A 14951-nucleotide genomic window follows, 5' to 3' on the forward strand; every position below is an offset into this window, starting at 1 on the left:
GATCATTTAAATTTTAAGACTTTAATTACAACATAAATAAAAAATGATTAAAAGTCAATTGCATTCATATTTTAATACATGAACAATAAACTCAAAAATATTGGTAGTCCACACTTTGTATTCATTTCCATTCTTTGATTCTCCTTTACTCTCGAAGTATTTTTTTCCTCGGGTATCATAACATTTTCTTCAATCCTCCATAGAAAGTTTTACCTCATGCCCCATGAATTATCCCCATATTTCAACATTAAAAAGTTTTAGAAAAACGTTCTCATATAAATAGTTAATATTAAAAATAGAATATTTTTCCATCCTGCATTTCAGAAGTCTTTCGATTCGCGCAAAAACTCGTCCAAACCGTAACACTTTTGACAAATCTTCTAGTTAACACACTGAAACAGATCAAGTGAGTATTTTGATTTTATGCTTTAAATCGGAACACTTTTTCTCAGTCTTTCGGTTTTGTGTTTTGTTTTGGATCACTTTGGAAAACTCTTCCAGTTTGTGAAGTTTACATACTGAAACACTTTCACAAATTGTTTCGTTTTTTTTTGGATTTTTATATTTCAAAACCTTTTCCAAATGTGTTTCGATTTATGTTTTTTAAAATTCTTTTGATGTATTTTTTGTTATTTTGACAATGGCGCGAACACGAGATGGGAACAACAGGATTCTAGATTGTAGTTTAGCACGGGGGATTACACCGATGTTAGAAGGATTCCAGATCATAGTTTAGCACGAGGGGTTACACCAATGTTGGCAGGAGAGGAAGGGCATATTGGTGCTTATGCATTCGTTCTAGAGCCAGTTGGATTTTCATGAGGATCAATCGAAAGGTGAAAAAAGAAATAAAAAAATACAAACCGAATGTCAAGAAAAGTGTTTTAGTGAACAACAAAACACAAATCAGATGACATGAAGAACGTGTTCTGATACGCAATACGTAAGAACCGGAACACATTTGTGAAATGTTCCGGTCTATTACAATTTTTCATACAACAGCGGGACTCTTTAATCAAGTCTTTCGGAAGTTATTTCTTTCAAAACCGAATGCCTTACTGGAAGTGTTTCGGTTCATATTGTTACATACTGGAAGTCATTTTCAAAGTCTTCCGATTCAGATGCGTGGGGGTGCAATTTTCAAAAGTCTTTTGTGAATAGTAAAAAGTGAAATGAAAAATTAGTTCAAGACATGCAAGGGTAAAATTGGCATTTTTAAAAAAATTGTTGGGGTATAAGTATAGATGTAGGGGTAAAAGGTAAAATTTTCTCCTCCAGAAACCAATTATACTTATTCCTTCTTTCTTAGAGAACCAAAATGTGTTCTCTAAACTTCTACCGACAAACCATTTTTTTCATCTGCTTTTGATTATGCAGTTGTTGCCATTGTTAACTTTGTTTCTAACCTCCATCATAATCTCACCAGTCAATAGCCTCAAACATTGTTCAACATAATTTATTTTCACAAGAATTGATAGTGTGGATTTTAAGAAGAAATATGAAGATATTTGATTGAAAATAATAGAAATATATTCTGGTGTGAGAAAAACCTGACACTACTGTAATGATAGCCATCACGAAAAGGTTTTCGACAAGATGGTAGGCATCTCTGGTGAGCGAGGAGTTTTCTGAAAGGATATCACTCCCACACTCAAGTCCACTAAGTGAGATAAATGAAACTTGCAAGTGAATGAATGAATCATATCTTTGTGTGATGCATACTCACACTTATATAAGAACAACAATTAGAATCGTCACAAGTGGATACAATGCAGGACGTGGGGCACTGTTGGATGAATGTCAACGATTGAAATGAAGGTGGTGTCCTGCTCCAGTGCGATGCTTCAATATGATCATCCATCAGTTTTCTAATTGAGTGGACACTTATAATTGGATAAAGCATTCATATTGGGTCGGTCTTATTGGGTCACTGGCCAGTTCAGAGCAATTGCCTCCATGTTCTTGCTATCAAACTTGAAGCGAGATTGTTGATGTCAAAGCGTTATGACTTGCCCCTGGGTTAGTTTCGTTGTGCGAGTGTAAATTTATTGGAGGAGTGCTCCTGGGAAAGGAGGAGTTTCCTTGAAAAGTTAAGCGGGAGTTGGTGCCTCAAGAACACGTGCATTAAATACCAGTCATGTCACCAAAAATGTTACTGGAGGAAGACTTCCACGTGAATCCTTACACTCACACTTGGGAGGAGACACCCTTAGGGTACTCGAGTGCACTCGAGTGCCATTATGGAATCAAGGTCTTATGCGGACCTTCAATCACGACCTTTGATGCTCTCCCGATTCTTGATCATTGATCTCGAGGCCCCTGGTCACCTATAAATTGAGTGAGCGAAGTCAATTTTTTCCCGCCTCCCTTGCCTCAGAGTGCCACAATTTTCTTTATTTTCTTGTGATTTTGAAACACTTTCTATTTTTCGGCGTTCTTCAATCTTTGTTCTCATTGCAATATATTTTATGGGTTTATGTAAATTTTGCTTCTCCAACCTTACAGATCTGCAAAACATTCAAAGTATCTATTTTTCACCTTTCTTTTTAAGTTGTATGCATTCACTTTCTAGTCATGGCTAACGTAGGAAACCCAAACATCCTATTCTCACCTAACACAAGTAACACAAGTATATAAGGTATCTATGCGAAGAAAAAAAATATGATTCAAATTTATTCTCACTCATACATTACTCCTTATTCCCTCATTGACTTGGTTGTTAAAAAGTGTAAAAAAAGATAAGCTCCCGTCTTCTTTGCTTGGAGAAGATACACTATAGGCCAAGGAAAGGAAACTTCGTTTGGATGAAAGCTAAGTCAATGTTCCAGAAATAAATAATTGTTTCTTTAATACAAAAATGAAAATCAAATATATAGTGCAAGAATTACCGAAACTTTAGAAACTAGCATCGAGTAATGGCTAAATTTAATGAAATTGGAAATTCTCCAACTTCCAACAACTCTTGACTTTTCATTCCATTTTGACTAACGAATTTACAGTCTCTTGTTTGGAAGATTCAACACATATTGATTGATTATCATCAACTTTACCATTGAAAATATTGTCATTGGTGTTGACAAATTCCTGTGAAAAGGAGGTTCTTCTCTCCAAATTACCTTGGTAGTGACTGTGTGGAAGACTACGGAAAAGGTGGAATTCTTATCAAATCTTTAGACAGTTCATCACTCAAGAAATAATTGGGATCAAGGGGTGATTTCCATACACGAAGACTGTGAGCATATTGGTGAAACTGGAAGATTAAGATGCATGAACAAAGTAAATATTACACAGTCTGCTCAAAGAATTAGGAAACCATTGTAGAGTAGAGTAGGAAAAGCAAGGACAAACCCCGAAACACTATATATCCTAGTGTACTATCTCTCTCTGTAATGCCTAAGACTATTTTCAGGATTACCAACTGGCCGCTTAAACCAACACAAGTCTTTTCAGCATTTTTTGTCCTCACTCACACACATTCTAGGAATCTTCCCAGAAGGTCCCAAATACTACTCCAAGTCAAGCACACTTAAATATGGAGTTCTTATCTATTAGGCTACCAAAAAGAAGACGCATCTTGTTGGTATAGGTAGTACCAATCAATCCTTATAAGCATTCCTTCAACAATGCAGTACTATACATACACAACCTCAAGATCTCTCCCATTCCGATGTGAATTCGAAGACCACTCCTCTCCCTCTCCAGCCTCGAGAGTGTCTCATTGTCATGCCACGTGCACCGAAAACAACTCTCCGCCCTCGTTGGCCTCGGGTGTTACATGTCCACCATCTTCCGCTTAGTTCGTTCCCGACCCACGTCGTACTAGGAGAGGTCTGCTCTGATACCATTTGCTACGGCCCAAACTTCTTTTAGGATTATCGACTAACCCTAAAACCAACACATGTCTTTTCAGCATGCTTTGTCCTCACTCACACGCTTTTTGGGAAACTTTCCAGAAGTTCACCCATCCAAATACTACTCCAAGTCAAGCACGCTTAATTATGAAATTCTTATCTGTTAGGCTTCCGAAAACAAGATTCATCTTCTCAAGGTGAGTTTCTTCTCAAATCTTTATATAATTCATTGCTAAAGAAATCAGCGGGATCAAGGGGGTGATTACCACTAACAAAGACTGTGAGCAGATTGGTGAAACTGGAAGATTTAAGAAGCGTGAATCGAATAAAGATTACGCAGAAAAGTTTGACATTATACTGTATACAAGTCAATATCTAGATAGAATATTTTTTCTCAATATTATTGTGCATTAGTGATTGTATGAACTCTTGCATTATTTGTCAAAATAAAAAGGAACAAAGCAAGTTCCAATGGAAAACCATTGAAGAATGGAGTGGGCAAAGCGTGAACGAACGTCGAACCACTGTATATCCTGGTGTACACTCTCTCTCTCTCTCTCTCTCTCTCTCTCTCTCTCTCACACACACACACACACACATTTAATTTTTTGTAGCATATTGAATGCTTAGGTTTTCTAATTTTATCGAAGTTTATCGTTTATTCAATTGGTAGCAATTTATTATGTAAGGTTAAATTTTGTTAGAATTGGTGCCCAATCGAACTTTAATGGTGATTATTATGAGAACTTGTTGATGTTAGAAATCATTTATATTGAATCGTCGTATAAACACACCTTGTGAAATATACAACTGATTACCTTTTGTGTATAATTACAAAACCATCTTTAATATTTGTAAATTGAGTAGGGGTGCTCGCGGTGCGGTTTGGACGGTTTTGACGAAAAAAATCATCCGAACCGCAAGAGAAAAAATAGTGCGGTTTGGTTTGGTTCGGTTGGCTTTTAAAAAAAATCCGAACCAAACCAAACCAAACTAATGCGGTTTGGTTCGGTTCGGTTGGTTCGGTTTTTTACAAATATTTTATTGAGCCATACATACACATATAGATGATAACATAATTTTGTATTTATACATTCATACACTATCAAATAACAACAAAACTCGTCATATTTTGACAACAATTTTCCATTTAATATGTAAAAATTAAATTAGACAAAAGTGGAATATTAAACATAAAATAATAGGATAAAACAATATAAAAATTATTATAACGAAACAAAAAAATAGAAGAGACGAAAGATTAGCGAAAGTGAAAAAGAAAAAAGTGTTGAGAGATTAGAGAAGAAGATATGCGATAAAAACGAAACTGAAATACGGAACATTTACATAAAAATGAGAAGGTGAAAAAGAAAGAATATAGGAGAGTAGAGATTATAGAAGAAGAGGGAAGATGTATGTGGCAAAGAAGGTGCGATAATGTTATTAGAGATTTTAGAAGATCGGGGACTGAAATTATATGTGTAAGGATGAGAAAATTGTTCGTAATCATAATGCTAATGTATAATAAGTTTAAGTTTGGGTTGAATGTGAGTTAGTAAAATTTAGGTTGTAACATAGTGCGGTTTGATTCGGTTTGGTTCGGTTTACAAAATACAAACCGCAAACCGAACCGAACCGTGCGGTTTTGTAAAAACTGACCCAAACTAATCCGAACCAAATGCGGTTTTTTGCGGTTTCGGTTTGGTTTGGTTTGGTTTGCGGTTTTCTATTGGGTTGGTTTGGTTTTGATCACCCCTAAAATTGAGTAAGTGCTAACATGATCAAGTTCCACTAAAAGTATAATCATCACATTTTCGCTTAAACCTTCCGCGCACATTTTTGAAAAACCTCTGATAATTCATTTTGGAGAATCGGTCAAACTTTACAATAAATATTTTTTAAAGGGTCTATTCACCCATATAGATCGTTTCATTACTCCATATTCTCACCCAACACAACCAACACTCATATATAAGGTATCCTATGTGAAAAAAAGTATAATTCAAATCTATTATCACCCACACATTACTTCTTATTCTCGAGACTTGATTGTTGAAAAGTTTTAAAAAATAAATAGTTGTTTCTTTAATACAAAAATCAAAATCAAAATGAAAATCAAATCTATAGTGCAAGAATAACTGAAACTTTAGAAAGTAGCATCAAGTAATGGCTGAATTTAATGCAATTGGAAATTCCCCAACTCCCAATAACTCATGACTTTTCATACCATTTTGACTAACGACTTTACACTCTCTAGTTTGGCTATCATCAACTTTACCATTGATGCAAACTCACCATTCATAAAATTGCTGTTGTAACTTAATTTTCATTAACATTGAACTTCATATTTGATCATGGCAGTTGAATTCGTCGGTAGTGCTCTTCTTTCAGCTTCCCTTCAGGTTGCATTTGACAGACTCGCTTCTGCCGAAGTTGTTGAATACTTTCAAGGAACAAGATTCAATGATAAGCTACTGAAAAAACTCAACATCACGCTACTATCCATCAGCGCCGTGCTTGACGATGCTGAACAAAAGCAGATCAGAAACCAACACGTGAAAGCATGGCTTGTTGCTGTCAAAGAGGCTGTGTTTGAAGGAGAAGATTTGTTAGATGAAATTGAAATTCAAGTTTCCCGATGCAAACGCGAAGCTACCAAGTTGTGGAACTTCTTCTATGCTTCTACAAATTCATTTGACAAAGAAATTGAATCCAAGATGCAACAAGTACGCGTAGTATGAAAGTTGCTTATTCTTCCATGCGGTCGGCTAAAATACATCCACTAGAGAAATTAGAAGAAGAGCATTGCTGGAAGTTGTTTTCCAAACATGCATTTGTAGATGAAAATCCTCAACTGAATCCTGAGATGTTAGAGATTGCTAAAAAGATAATTGGAAAATGTAAAGGGTTGCCTTTAGCCTTGAAAACAATTGGAAGTCTCTTGTACACAAAATCATCTTTGGTGGAATGGAAAACGATATTGGCAAGCGAGATATGGGACTTACCTGAAGAGGTTAGCAATATCCTCCCCGCTTTAAGACTAAGCTATCACCATCTTCCTTCTCATTTGAAGAGATGCTTTTCTTATTGTTCATTATTCCCGAAAGATTATGTGTTTGAAAAGGAGTATTTGATTTTATTATGGATGGCAGAAGATTTTCTACAATATCCTCAAATTCAACAGGGTAAGAGCATGGAAGAAGTTGGCGAACAATACTTCGATGATCTGTTGTCAAGATCTTTTTTTCAACAATCAAGCAAAGACAAAAAGTGTTTTGTCATGCATGACCTTCTCAGTGATCTAGCAACATATGTGTCTGGTGATTTTTGCTTCAGACTGGAAGTTGAAGAATCACAAAATATATCGAAAGTTACTCGCCATTTTTCGTTTTTGAGAAATAGATATGAATCGTCTAAAAGGTTTGAGGCCTTATGTAAAGCTGAAAATTTGCGTACATTTCTACCATTTAGTAGAAACTACACAGTACCGCCGCCTTTTCCTTTTGAATTCTGGATGTCTGGCCCTTTGGTGCATGACTTGCTTCCCAAGTTTAAGGTCTTACGCGTGTTATCTTTGTCGGGATACTGCAATGTGACTGATGTTCCTGACACAATAGGAAATCTTAAACATCTTCGTTATCTTGACCTTTCTGAAACCAACATAAAGAAGTTACCCGATTCAATATGTTTTCTCTATAACTTGCGAATACTAAAGTTGAAGAATTGCCGATTTTTGAAGGAGCTGCCTTTGAATTTTCATCAACTAACTAACTTACGTTTTCTTGATTTTAGTGGAACTAAGGTGAGGAGTATGCCAATGCATTTTGGAAAACTGAAGAATCTTCAAGTGCTGAATTCATTCTATGTAGGAAAAGCTAGTGAGCTTGAGTCTAATATTCAACAGTTAGGCGAACTCGATCTTCGAGGAGCACTATCAATTTCAGAGTTGCAGAATATTGTCAATCCCTTTGATGCATTAGCAACAAATTTGAAAAACAAAGTACACCTTGTGAACCTACATTTAGAATGGAATACAGAGAATGAAAACTCACAACAAGAAAGGGAAGTGCTTGAGAAGCTACAACCATCAGAACACTTGAAGGAGTTGTCAATCAGGAGCTATGGCGGAACAAGATTTCCAGATTGGTTTGGAGATAATTCACTATCTACTTTAGTGTCCTTGAAGTTGAGTAACTGTGAAAAATGTATCTTGCCTCCACTTGGAATTTTACTATCTCTCAAGAAACTATGCATTTTTGGGCTCTCTGGCGTGGTGGTTATTGGCACTGAGTTTTATGGGAGTAGCTTTTCAACTGTTCCATTTCCATCTTTGGAAACCTTAGAATTTGAGGACATGGAGGAATGGGAAAAATGGGAATGCGTAACTGCGAAAAATGCTTTTCCACATCTTCAAAAGCTTTCTGTAAAAAACTGTTCAAATCTAAGGGAGTGTTTGCCTGAGAAACTTCCTTGTTTAACGGTGCTAGAAATTTCTCATTGTGAACAGCTTGTGGCTTCTATTCCTAGGACTCCATTCATTCATGCATTATTTCTAAACAATTGTGGAGAGCTTCAATTTGATTATCATCCATCTACTTTGAAAATTCTGAAGATCGATGGATACTGCATGGATGGATCACTTCACAGGGTTGAGTCTATCATATCCATTGTCTCTCTTGAAAGAATAAAGATTAACCGTTGCCCTGAAATGAATATTCCAAAACAGTGTTGCTACAACTTCCTTGTAACATTATACATTTGGAGTAGTTGTGACTCTCTAACAACATTTCCTCTTGATTTGTTTCCGAAACTCAAGGAGCTTACATTTAGAGACTGTGCTAATCTTGAGACGATTTCACAAGAGAGTGCTCACAGTCACAATCTCCAAATGTTGCAAATTTCTAACTGTCCTAAATTTGTGTCATTTCCAAGAGGAGGATTCAATGCACCCGGGTTATTGGTCTGTCAATTACATAAATTAGAGAACTTGAAAACATTGCCTGAATGCATGCACAGTCTCCTTCCATCAATGTCTTTTCTAGTTGTACTAGATTGTCCACAACTTGAGCTGTTATCTAATGGAAGTTTGCCATCAAACTTGAAATCATTGTATCTCCGCAATTGTTCCAAACTTTTGGAAACACTGAAACGTGCTTTGGCAACTACCACCTCTCTCTTTTCTTTGTATATCGGAGAAGGTTTCATGGAGTCTTTTCCTGAGCAAGGGCTGCTTCCGCATTCTCTTAGTTCTCTATCCATCACTTGGTGTCCAAATCTTAAAAAGCTCAATTACTCGGGTCTCTGCCATCTTTCCTCTCTTACAAGATTGTATATATCTAGCTGCCCCGTACTCCGATGCTTACCTGATGAGGGTCTTCCCAAATCCATTTCTACTCTACAGATTTGGGGCAACTGTCCGTTGCTCAAACACCGTTTTCAGAAACCAAATGGTGAAGATTGGGAGAAGATTCGTCACATTCAAAGCATAATAATTGACGACGACATAATAACATAAATTGGAACTAATGCTTGGCAATTGGGAGTGATGATGTAGCTAGTTTTGATTTCCATAAGAATGATGGTTTTAGTTGTAAAAAAAGTTTGATGTCAAGAAATACAATGTATAATAGTACACAACAAATACTGATACTCTAAAAATGCAGAATGTGGTTATTTCATTAACTTGGATCTAACTTAGATGAGTTATTATAATCAAGATGATGTGCATAATTATTCATATAGTTTTAACTACTTCAACATGCAATGCAACTATATCTCCTTAATGAGAATATGAAGAATTCACATTTCATGCAACCTATTTCACTTGGAAAGAATGTGTCTGGATTTGAATTATACTCCTTTAGTTCACAAGTAAACTTCACCCAAACCATGACAAATCCAGTACATAACCATTTGATCTATGGGCCTTTTATCATGACTTGTAGAATCACGCGCTATAGTCCTCTCAGAACATCAAAGCTAACTGTTCATTAAACTCGGACCACACGTCTGTTTCAGCTTTAAAAAAATAGTTTTTTTTTTTTGTATTTTTTAAAATAGATTTTTTAAAACAATTTTTTAAAATATTACATGTTTTTTTATATTTGTTTTTTCTAAAATGAAACACTAATTTTGACATTCTATAATATAAATATACATTATTGAAGACCAAAATTTAATCAAAATCGCTATTTTTTTCAAAAATTTGTATTTCAAAAATGATTTTTATGAAAATCTATTTGGAATAGCTTCAAAATTAAGTGATTTTTTGAAATTTTGATATCCAACATTTTTTCCAAAAAATAGATGAAATACATAAACAAAATTTTTATTTGAAACTTTTATAAAATTTTTTTTTTAAAATTTTTTTTCACAAAATTATATAACACTATAAAAATCATTTTTAAAAAAAGTCAAAACAAACGGACCCTCTAACAGTTCAACAAAACTCTAAACTTTCTAAACAAGCTAACTTCTCCCTACAAACTTTGTCACCATAATACACCTCTACAGAAGTTGTTTGATTTGTAGTTGGTACATGTACAATTTAAGTCCCATCGAAATTTCAACACCAAAAAATAGCGTTTATATAAAACTTTCACACGATGGTTGTTGTAATATCGGGTAATGTACTACTCTTTTAGGCTTTGTTTGGATGATAAAGGAAAGTGAAAGGAAAGAAAGTAAAAGGAAAGAATATTAGAGGAATGAAAATGAGAAGAAAGTGAAGGAAAAGTGAGAAGAATTTTTTATTGTTTGTTAAAAGTGAAAGTGAAAAGAAAATGAGAGGAAAGAAGATTATGTAAATACAAAATGACAAAAATATCCTTAAATAAAAATAAAATGTATTTTGACAAAAAATAAAATATTTTAATTAATTTAAAATAAACAATCAATTATAATATAAGATAAGCTATTTTAAAAATCAATGATTTAACAATCAGTTACTTTAAAAATATTTTTTCATTAAAAATATAGCAATGAGTTTGAGAAAAAGAAAAATCATTAAAGTATAAAAAATCATCAAATTCTTGTAATTTGTTTAATATTTTAGGATATAAATGTCATTTCATTATAAAAAGCAAAACATGTGTGGTTTCCGTCCAATTTTGGAAGGATTGGATTTTAAGTGGGTCCCACCACAAAACTTTCATTCCTCCCTCTTTTGATGGGATACCAAACGAAGGAAAATAGAATAATCTTTAATCTTTCTTTCCTTTCTATTTCTTTCCTTTTAGTTTCCCTCAAACCAAACACAGTGTTAAAGAATTTGGACCATATGTCCAAATACTTATTTTAAAATTTGTAATAATTGATTTTTAACTAAATATTTCTATAAAAATAATTAGATTTATTAAAAACATTTAATTATTAAAGAAAGTTTTAAGAAAATAAAATAACAAATTTTTAAATTTTAAATATTTTTAATGACATGTAAAAACTATCACCTCATAAAATTCAAATGCCACGCATACAAATAAGACTGTTTTGTCAAGGGAACAAAAAAAACATGAAAACTGATACTAAGAGATCATAAAGTTATTTGTTTTCTTTCTAAATGGAGACTAAAAAGTTATCAAGATGAATATAGGAGGACTAAAACTGCATTTAAGCTTATCTATAAATATTAGAGCGAAGACTCATTTTGGTCCCTCACAAAAATTGCAGAACCCCATTTAATCAAAAAAAAAAGACTCAATTTAATCCCTTATAAAATTTAACCGGGTCATATTAGTCCATTTATTAATATTTTATTCAAACCGGTTTACTGAACCACCAAGGATCTTATTTTTTATTTTTCATTTTTAAAAATACTTAATTGATTTTATGTTTAATTTTGATTTTAATTTTAAAATAATTCATATTTGAAAATACCCAAAAAGACAAACTATGACCTTTAAGCCATGTCCTACACCTTTAGCACTAAGCCAATGTATATTAATGACAAATAATTCTCAAGATTTATACTAATGATAAATAATTCTGATTTTAAAACAAAAAAATATAAAACATGTAACCGTGGGGTCACAATTCACAAACCCAAGTCCCTTCAAATTAAATGATAGTTACTTTACTGTAAATATGAAATCTAAGAGGAGGGTGAATTAATTAGATTAACCAATATTAGTGAATTTTTCTTGATTATGAATGTAACCAATATTGTTCATATTTTTCCGTAACTGTTATGAATGTTAAAGCACTGAAAATAAATCCAGAAAAATAATTCAAATGAATATAAGTTAGATTGCTTAGAAACTTTTCTAGAATATGATGTGAAAGTTATGCAGAAAAAATTTCACTTAAATTTTTTAATGATGAATACTTAACTTAATAATTTAGAATATACAATTTTACTAAAACTAACGATGTATTTGTTTTTTGTTACTTGTTAAACATGACAAATCATTGTATATAAATCTAATATTGAACTTTGTAGATAAAACCGTAAGTTAAAAGGTCCTAGGTTTAATATAACTACAAATCATAAGCATTTTCATTCACTAATGTTCATTGGCCTAGTGGCAAAGACATGCAATCTGTCTTAAAGGTCTTGGGTTCAATTTTTTTCTAAAAACCAATTTTAGTTTTTTTTTAATGTTTTTAAATCTGAATTGTTTTAAAATAAATCTAGTATTTTAAAAAAAAATCCAAGTAGTTGAGCCACAGTTTAAAAGTACGATAAAAATTCGGTTTGAAAAAAGTATTAATAGAGGACTAATATGACCCAGTTAAATTTTATAAGAGATTAAATCTGATTTTTTTTTTTGTGAGGAATTAATTTGGAATTTGTAATTTTTGTGAGAGACAAAAGTGGGTCTTCACTCTAAACATTAAACAACATAAACACGATGGCATATAGATTCTTGTCTTTTCATATTAAACGAGAATGTTTCAAATTCAGTTTAGTTTAGTTACATGTCTATTGAATTAAGGAGATTAATGATATGCATGTTTAGACGGATTGAGATCCTCTCAATTTCTATAAAAGAGATATCCATTACTAGTGTTTTGGATGAAATTAATGATATAAATATATATATTTTGAAAATTGTTATATTAATTAGACATTTATAAATAAAAAAATCATAGTAATGGAGATGTCAATATCTCCTAGGAAATGGAGAATCTCTACTCCGTTTGGCCATAAATGTAGGTTAATAGACGTTGTTCTATGTTATCAAAACATATAAGATGCAATATAATCATGCGTTGGGAAAGAATTCGCTGTGTTAATCGACGTTGTTCTAGGTTATCAAAACATATAAGATGCAATATAATCATGGTTTGGAAAGAATCCGCTGTGTTAATCACCAAGGCTGGTGTCGACACAAACAAATCATTATGATAGGACAAATATTAAGAGTGGGAACAAAAAAGCAGATTTAAAAAGAAGTTACCATACAAATTCAATGAGTTTATCTGTTAGAAAATTAATTTGAAACAAATGAGTCGAGGATAGAATCGTGAACGGTGTCACTTTTCATATAAGTATTTTAAGCACTCTCAAATATGTCTTAGAGTTGAAATGTAGGAATAACCATAATAATTCAGTCTTTTATGGAGTTTGCGCAAGACCGACGAAAACTCGAATGTAGCGAAGAGTATATGAAATTAATGGTGAGGAGTATCTGATTTTTTGATGTACTTTTCTGAATCCAAAATGCTCAATTTATAGGACAAACTGGTGTTGTTTCATAAGGTTGCGACCCTTGATGAAACACTCACTTTCAACATCACTTTTGCTAAGTTTTGCATTGTTTCGCCTACAACAACACTTTTCAAATGTTGCACTATTTCTCCTACAACAACAATTTTCAAAAGTTGTACGGTTTTGCATTCTGCAACACTTCACGAAGTGTTGCCTATTTTTAAATTCAAAATACAAACTTCATATGGACAAATTTTTTGTCGTTTTGGAACACTCATGGTAATTAATTATTATTAATTATTAATAATTTCCATCAATCCTCCATTTGTTCTATTAATGACAAGATTAATTCCAGAAAAAGCGAAACAAAAAATGTTAATATAGTTAAGTATCTTTCAATTTTAAACTTAATCTTAGAAAGGACAACACAAAGTCTAACACTACTAAAAATATGACATTTGCTTAATGGATTTTACATCAGGTATCTAAATATATGATGTGAGAAATATTTGTTAAAATATTTTACATCAGACATTTATTTCCAATGATATGAAAAACATATGAAAAAATGAAAAATGCATAACATAATGGCAAAATTGTAAATAAAATGAAAAAAAAACACACGGTGGCACAGTTGTAAATAAATGAAATTTTGTTATAAGTGGCCGTTACATCGGGCCTTGGCACCAACCGATGCGAAACTAAGGGAGTAAGGTAGGTCAAGTGAAAAACAAAACCCTTAATTTGTAGAGAGTATACCAGCAGAGTGAATCAGTGGAAAGCCCTAGACGCACACAAACTCATCGCAACGGCGCTTGTTAATCAAATCCCTAACATCTCCGGCGAACGACAATCTGGCAAAGACGTTCGCATCTAAAACGGTAACATATCTCTCTCTCTCACGCATTCTCGTTCTCTAATAACAATCGTTTTTCTAAAACTCTTTCTCAGTGAATGAACGATTCCAGTTGTAGCATACCATCGCAAACATCGTCAAAACCTCGTTAGTTCCCGTCGGTCTTGACAAGGTATAAGATCCGTGATTCTCATCTTCACTATCAATTTCTTTAGTTTTTCACTTCATTTTCATTTTTTCGTTTCAGATCCTTGTTGATGACATCAGTAATACTATCACTAACCACTACAAGAAAAAATGGGATCTACGACACATGAATTGTGACACTTCCTTCAAAACTATCCTAATTTCATATCTAGGTAGGTTTCCACGGCGGTAAGTGCCAACCTTCGCCTTTTTGTTCGGTAAAGTGAGACCCCATAATGATGTTTAAATTGTTATTCGTCTGAAACTAAGTGCACAAATTAGATTGAATCGTGCGTCTCAAGTGAAACCCCATAGTGATGTTTAAATTGGGATTTGTCTGAAACTAAGTAATTGATAAAACATTTGTGGAATTGTAGCTTGTTGATTGTTTTATTTTACACCAATTTTT

At 33.2% G+C, this 14951-nt stretch overlaps 1 long non-coding RNA gene and 1 pseudogene across 1 annotated transcript; both read left to right on the top strand.

The window, feature by feature from the left end:
• The first annotated feature begins 6100 nt into the window (after positions 1-6100).
• LOC131618464 (putative disease resistance protein At3g14460) lies at positions 6101-9378 on the top strand (annotated as a pseudogene).
• Positions 9379-14259: 4881 nt separating this feature from the next.
• Positions 14260-14727, top strand: LOC131618465 (uncharacterized). Its single transcript, XR_009288855.1, has 3 exons — positions 14260-14381; positions 14452-14528; positions 14604-14727. It is a non-coding gene; the product is annotated as an uncharacterized LOC131618465 (long non-coding RNA).
• The last annotated feature ends 224 nt before the right edge of the window (positions 14728-14951 follow it).

This window comes from Vicia villosa, linkage group LG7, assembly GCF_029867415.1.
Source record: "Vicia villosa cultivar HV-30 ecotype Madison, WI linkage group LG7, Vvil1.0, whole genome shotgun sequence".
NCBI lineage: Eukaryota > Viridiplantae > Streptophyta > Magnoliopsida > Fabales > Fabaceae > Vicia > Vicia villosa.